Source organism: Elaeis guineensis, chromosome 13 (assembly GCF_000442705.2).
Source record: "Elaeis guineensis isolate ETL-2024a chromosome 13, EG11, whole genome shotgun sequence".
Taxonomy (NCBI): domain Eukaryota; kingdom Viridiplantae; phylum Streptophyta; class Magnoliopsida; order Arecales; family Arecaceae; genus Elaeis; species Elaeis guineensis.
The window spans coordinates 77,067,334-77,074,450 of NC_026005.2; the positions used below are offsets into that span (position 1 = coordinate 77,067,334).

General features: G+C 41.2%; 1 non-coding gene across 1 annotated transcript; it reads left to right on the forward strand.

The window, feature by feature from the left end:
- Window positions 1-5,012: 5,012 nt before the first annotated feature.
- On the forward strand, window positions 5,013-6,096 carry LOC105055866 (uncharacterized). Its single transcript, XR_012136304.1, has 2 exons — window positions 5,013-5,579; window positions 5,675-6,096. It is a non-coding gene; the product is annotated as an uncharacterized protein (transcript).
- The last annotated feature ends 1,021 nt before the right edge of the window (window positions 6,097-7,117 follow it).

Below are 7,117 nucleotides of genomic sequence, written 5' to 3' on the forward strand. Positions count from 1 at the left end.
AGTGTTCTGGATATGGTAGAGTGTATATGGAGGTTGTGAGTAGGTCAATATGAAATCGATCATCCTAGTAAGAGGAGATCACATCCTGTGTATTCTCAATCCTAGATGACTTGAAAAAAGTCTTTTGGCCAAAAGCAGAAAGAAGATTAGAAAGAGTTTCTAATACTTTTTTATTGAAGTCATCATTGCTTAATTAAGAATCGATATGAGTATATGTTTGAGTTTGACATGATTCCATACTCATGAACATATTCAGGATGCAGGGATGATCGAAGGATTAAATTGTATGGTAACTTACCACTGAAGGATATATTTGATATTTTTATCAAAATTCTACATCTTCTGGATAGTTATGATACATTGCTAGACGTCAATCTTGACTAGTAGTTTTTAATAGAATTAAAGAGTTTAATTCGATCGTCAATTAGAAAGGATTATAATTGTTGAACTCGGGTTAGCTCGATTGGACCTAAATCGATTAGATTGAAATCTAATTAAATTTGATCAACTTACATTCAGATGTACTGCCAGCTAGATGTGGAACTCAATGGGTCACACACATATAAAAATTGGCCAAGGATCCTTTTGAAAAAGATTGATTGGAATCAATCAGGGCTCCGGTAAGCATGCTAGCACGTGTGGAACCCTTGCTCCTTTGGAGGTCAATTTGGTCTCATCCCTTACTAATTAGCTAGCCCAATTTAGTGGATATTTGGGTCAGGTCATACCACCTGAAAGCAGCCCAAATTGGGGTGCCACATCTCATTTTAACGTCAATTATGAAGAGACCAAGTTGTGAAGGACTCTTGGCACAAAACAGGTTCTGCGTACAAGTGTTGGTGTGGGCAGAAGAAAAGAGTCTTTCTGGCATGAGATTAAGATACATGTCGCAGTGCATACCACCCTCCATTTGTAGGAATTTTTATCTTTCTTCGCATGAAAGGATGTGAGAACACATCCATTTGTAGGAATTTTTATCTACTCATTATATGTTCTGGAATCATGATTGAATCCTCTATCCATATGAATTTTTGAAGATTTTTTTGATTGGAGAAGGGATGTGAAAATATTCCTTCTCTGATCGTGCATGTAGAGCAGGGTGTTGATCGACGTATCATTGATAAGAGTCCTTCTGTTTGAAGAAACTCTTATCTCTGATAATCAGATCAGATAGGCCTTTTGGATGAGGCACATCCTCTCTTTTGGCATCCCTTTAGTGACTATAAATTGAACAGGGCATTGGGTGTCCGATGTAATTCAGAAAAATTTTTAATTTTATCTCCGTTGCTCTCTTTTCTTTCTTACAACCTATCTTAGTTTTAGGATAAGACTTTGGGATTTAAGACAAAGCCATATTTGGTCCTAACAAGGGTTGAGATGATCCTAAAGAAGGAGCATCAGAAGTTCAGAGGAGATTCTGAGAGTGTGGAGTCAGTTTCTTAGAGAAATCTGATTGGTATGAGGCTAGTCGGGTTCTAGTGGCTAGAACTCTTGAAGCAAGGTAAAGAAGGAGTGCTGTCCTTGGTTCAGTTTTCGTGTGGATCACCATTGGAGGACGGATACTTGGACGCTTGTGAAAATTGAGATTAGCACTATCAGTATTTTCTTATCTTAATTTATATTTATTATACTTTGATTATTATAGTTAAAAATTTTTGGGCATTGGGATTTTCAGTGCATCAGGTGTTTTGAATAAAAATTTTAAACACCTAACCCTTCCACTGCACTGCTGGAACCCATCACGGTTGCGCCTTGAAGGGGATCAGGCTCATCGAGAATCTTTTTTCTGTGTCTCCCTCGGATGTAGGTCCATCTATGAAAGCTTCGTCAGCACGAGCATATTTTTTTGCTCTAGCCAGTATCTCTGCGAAGTCTCAGGGATAAGACTTCTCCAAAGAGTATTGGAGATCATTCTTCAAAAGTATGCCTTTTAAGGCGGTCATTGTGATTGACTGATCTAAGTCATGTACTTCTAAAATGCCCACATTGAAACAGCCAAGATAAGATCAGAGAGACTCTCCTTTTTTTTTTTGCTTTATGTTGATTAGGGAGTCGGACCCCTTTCTTTGCTTCCAACTACTGACAAAGTGGGTTACAAAAAGATGACTCATCTAGTCGAATGACAAGATTGAGTGCGGCTTTAAAACTAGAGTACGAGTGTCGAGCCACATCTTTAAGGGTAAAGGAGAATGCCCCATAAAGGGTGGCATCAGCGGCTCCGTGGAGAAGCATTACCGCCTTAAAACTCTCCAAATGTACATGAGGTTCGTTGATCCATCATAACTCTCCAACTGGGGCATCTTGAAATAGCAAGGGAGCGACTGGCTCATAATCTCAATACTGAAAGGGGGATCAGTGTTATAACCATCATCCCTGGCAAGAGTTCGATTTTATAAGGCCCAGATCATTTGATTCACATTCCGAAGCTGGTGATTGGTTTCTGCATCTCTGGTGGTGCAGACTCTAGAACGGGGGAGTAGGCCAGGTCCGGAGTAGAGTCATACTTCGAGCGAGGAATGGGAGACCGTCAAGCATCATGCTCGAGCCCCCTCAAATGACTCTGATGGGTTTGTCTCTGTAGTTGGGCTTGAGGATGTTCAGACAAAAATGCAGCAGGTGGTGGGGGATTATTTTGTTGCATCACCTGCACTGTCGTAGTTAAATCTCGGATCTACTGGACCAATAGGTTGAACTGGTCCACACTTACAGCCGCTTCAAGTGGTGGAGTGGCTGATGGTGGAACCTCCGATGGTGGTGCTTGTACTAGTTGATCAGGTAGATTGTTTGCTAGTCAAGAGGTTGCGATGTTTGATCGGTGGGAAGATGTTACTTTACGTGGTGCCATAACAATTTCATAGGCTCTCTCTTCTCCTTCTCAGAGCGGGCCTACTCCTTCCTCTAGCGTCAATCTGTTGTGGAAGATTTTCGACCCCATATAAAAAATGATTGGAGTAGATGGGAGACCACCGGAGCAGCGTTCCTGCAAAAATAAGTTTCGACTGGGATTGATCTCAATGAGGACCCTCCGACGGTCAAGTCAGAAATATGGCACAACAGAGGAGAAGGAGAGAAAACAATGGGAGAACAAAAGGTATTTTTTGGGCACACACGAGCATAATTGGGGGTCTCCTTACCTCCATTTATAGGAGGATTAATGATAATGACCCATACAGATTATGTCAGTTGGTAAGTCATCTTTTGCCTGAGATGCAGCTGACAAAGGAGGTGATATGACATGGGCTTAGTAGGCACGTAGGCGGCGACTGAAATGGTGGTGATATATACTGACTTGACATATTTATACAAAAATCATTATTAACCCTTGGGCCTATTCGTGGAGTGGTTGTCTGCTGTCCAGTGCTCAATCCCTCCTTGGATGCCGAAGTCGGGGGACCAACAGGAGTTTCTATTATTAAATAGAGAGCATCAGCCAAAGAGGGGGATCGGCCGATTGGCTCGAGTTCATCCATCCATTAATTGGTAGGGATCGAAATCGGCAGCGGAGATACGGACTCCAAAAAACTTTCTGTAGGATCCTATTCGGAGGATCAATATTATAGAGGCCAACCTTCTAGAAATGATTAGTTGTAATAGTAAAAGATCTCTAATCCGATTAGGAGTAAGGATTGGCCAAAAACCTAGAGAATAGTTGTCTTTTCTGGTTCAATACTTGGTGCCCAAAAGTTACTTTGGAAGGAGATGACTACCTATGGTTCAATGAAGCATAGAAATATGTGGCTATATTAGAGGATCGGTGCCACCACCTTAGCTAAAGTCCCTCCAAGAGAGGATTGAGATCAAAGGTGAAAAGATAAATAATTATTATTACTGTACCTTATCGCATAAAGTCGTGTGAGGTATTTAAATATCTCTGACAGCAGTCATAAATTGGCTCGATGTGCAGTTAGCCATGAAAGAGATGGTGATAAGACATGGTGTGCGACAGGTAAGCAAAATGACACAACTGGGTGACAGAGCCTTCCGGATCAATAGGGGGATCATTAGGTGTTCTTTTGCTTGAATTTCGGATGGGGATCGGAGAGGACATAGCAGTGCCGAACTCTTATAAAGAGGATCGGTTCTATCTAGTGGTCAATGAAGATGGGTTCCATTGCCGAACCCCTGTGGGGGGATCGGTTCTGTACCTTCTAGTAATGTGTAGTATCATCCATCTTCTTTTCTTATGGGCACTCCTCAAGGATACTTAGTCGGCGGTTCTTTCAGGCCAACCGTTGATGGAATGTCAAGATGCATCTTGCAAAGCAAGGTCGAGAATCTTAACCTTTTTCTTTAATATGTGGTGGCTAACATATTACCCTCTCCAATAATTTGGTAGTCCTAGAATGTCAATCGAACGTTCTCTTAATTCTCTTAATTCAAAAATATAGCTTCACCAGAGCACTAGCATCTATGTTTCATCTCACATGTATTCCACATCTTAAATGGTGCATCTCGCGTGCCACAGGGCACGTATCTTTTGTAGGTTAGAATTCATTTTATGTCTCTATCAATTGCTAAAACATTGATTGTTATCCTAATAAAAGAGTGAACTCATTTATTTCATCTTCACTAAATGTCACTAAGGTGGGGACCGGTTGCACTCAGGCTATCCGAAGATAAGGACTTTGATCCTCCAATAGATTAGGATTGAATTAGAGAGCCTAGGTCCGAGATCCCCTATATTTCATGTTATTCTCCAATCATCATTTATTATTATGAGGTTCTTTTGGCAATAGAATTGCCCAGAAGCACCATCATATATGAACATTTTGATTTTTTTTTTTATTTTAGAATATTTGAATCGAAAAGAAAAATTACTGCAATGTGTTTTCAAACAGGCGGCACCAAAATAAAAATTTTAGAGGATCTGAGTATTTTCTTACAATTGAATTGAATAAAAAATGTAACAAAAAAAATTGAATAAAAAAAAAATTCTAATCTAGAGACGTCTATTGATGGCCATATTTGAATTTGATTCGCATTTTTGCTGGGCAAATGACATCGTAGCCGTCGTCTTCTGGTGTCGGCTTCTCGAAAGAAATGCGGACTATAGCATGGAATGTGGCGGAAAGCATTGGCGCCAATGATTTTCCACGCTTTTCTAACTTAAAACCGAATCCCCCACACATCGGCCCTCCAACCCCAACCCCCCCCCCCCCCCCGCGAACTCTTCCAACTTGCCTCTCCCGGGTCAATGGCGCAACGGAGAACGACAGCCCTGGCATCCAGGAGCCCTCTCTCAAAGTCCCCAAGCTCTCGGAAACGGTGCCGCCATGGACCACCACCACCTCACTCTCCCTCTTCCTCTCCCTCTCCTTAAGGTCAAGAAGCTCTCCCAAAATTCTGTCTTGCCTTTGAGAGCTTCCTCTCTCTCTGCTGGTTACGACCTCTCCAGATTAAAAACCCTTCCTTTCTTTCGGTCTCTTCCAACCGTGAGAATCAAATCCTAGATCTCCGATACTATGAAGTCTCTTGTTCTCTTTCCAGCGCCGCTGAAGCGAAAGTCCCCGCTCGAGGGAAAGCTCTTATTCCCACCAATCTCAGCATTGCCATCCCTGAACGGACCTACGCCCGCATCGGTAATCCGTTTTTCTCCAGATCATCTTTTTTTTTCCCTTGGAGTTGCTGTCCACGTGTTTGATAAAATGCTTTAGCATCATCTGATGGTTTGCAGCGCCTCCGTCGGGGCTGGCGTGGAAGCATTCCATTGATGTGGGAACGGGTGTGATCGATACGGATTACCATGGACCGGTCAGCGTCATTTTATTCAACCACTCGGATGTGGATTTCGAGGTGAAGCCCGGCGATCGGATTGCTCAGATGATCATAGAGAGGATTATGCCTCCAGGTGTGGTCGAGGTTGGTGATTTGGATTCCACTGTTAGGGGAGCTGGAGGGTTTGGATCCACAGGGGTTTGAAAATGGGAAATAATATATAGATGCTATTGATGTTTAAGATTTTTGGGGATGGCACTCTTCTTGCTTCTTGGGAAGGGAATTCTACTAGTGAAGTGTGATCAGTGAATCATGTTTTGTTACTGTGAACTAAGCACCTCATCTATCTGAATGGTTTAATGTTTGGTTCATTCTCTTTCATTATTCATCCTTTCAGTGTTTTTTGTCTTACTGTCAGTAATTAATGGACCATCCAAAAGGCCTTTGAGACCTATTGATCTAGAAACTTTAGATGTTGTGAAATCTCAATTGGATCTAAATTGTGACCAAATCAAGAATTAGGAAAAGAATTGAAATAGAGAATGCAAGTCTATTGAAATATTTTATATTCATTTCCATAACAACAAACATGCGAGACAGAAACAAGGAACAATGTCATTAGAAATAACACATCGCATCACTATATTTTAGTTTATAATTATTTTTTTTTCTGTTTGAACTAATTATGTATAATTCATGAATAAATATTTTTTTAAAAAAAATCTGTGGTCTTTGACCAAGGAATTTAAGCCGGCAGAAAGAAACCATGGATGCAATCATGAATGCGTCCTGAAGAGCTATAATGAATAAGAAATGTTATGGAAAAATTGATATGTAACTCTGGGCGGCAGGAAAATTCTTAGGTTCTTCCTGATGTATGTTATCTTTCTAAAGTCAATGCATGGGGCGGTTATTAGACAACCTCTTAGTCAAGTCACCGCTGTTGCATCAGTAGATGGGTTTCAACTTTCAATACCGGTGTCCTAGTGGAAGGATAAAGAGGCATGACTTCCATTTGGTCCGTATGTTTCAAATCTTTCTCATCTCTTCACATGCATATAATGATACCTTCTAATATATACCAAAGACGAGAAGCGAAAGTGAAAGCAAGCATGACATGCATGTGCCCATGGTTCTGAACAGCTCCTTTCATGCTGGAAAAAACTCTTCAGTCTGCTCTTGAACATGAGGTGAGGAACTTCCACCTTTGGGCTGATGATTTAAACCCCCCATGCTTATAGTGCAAAACAATGCTGCTTTCGCCTTTCTTCCAAAACACACGTAGGCATGCAAGCATATGCGTGCATGAAAATAAAAAAGCTATGATCTTTATGGCAAAGAATAGGCATGCAACTCTACATTCTATTAGTAATGTCTGGTAGCCCTAGAATGTCAACCGAAT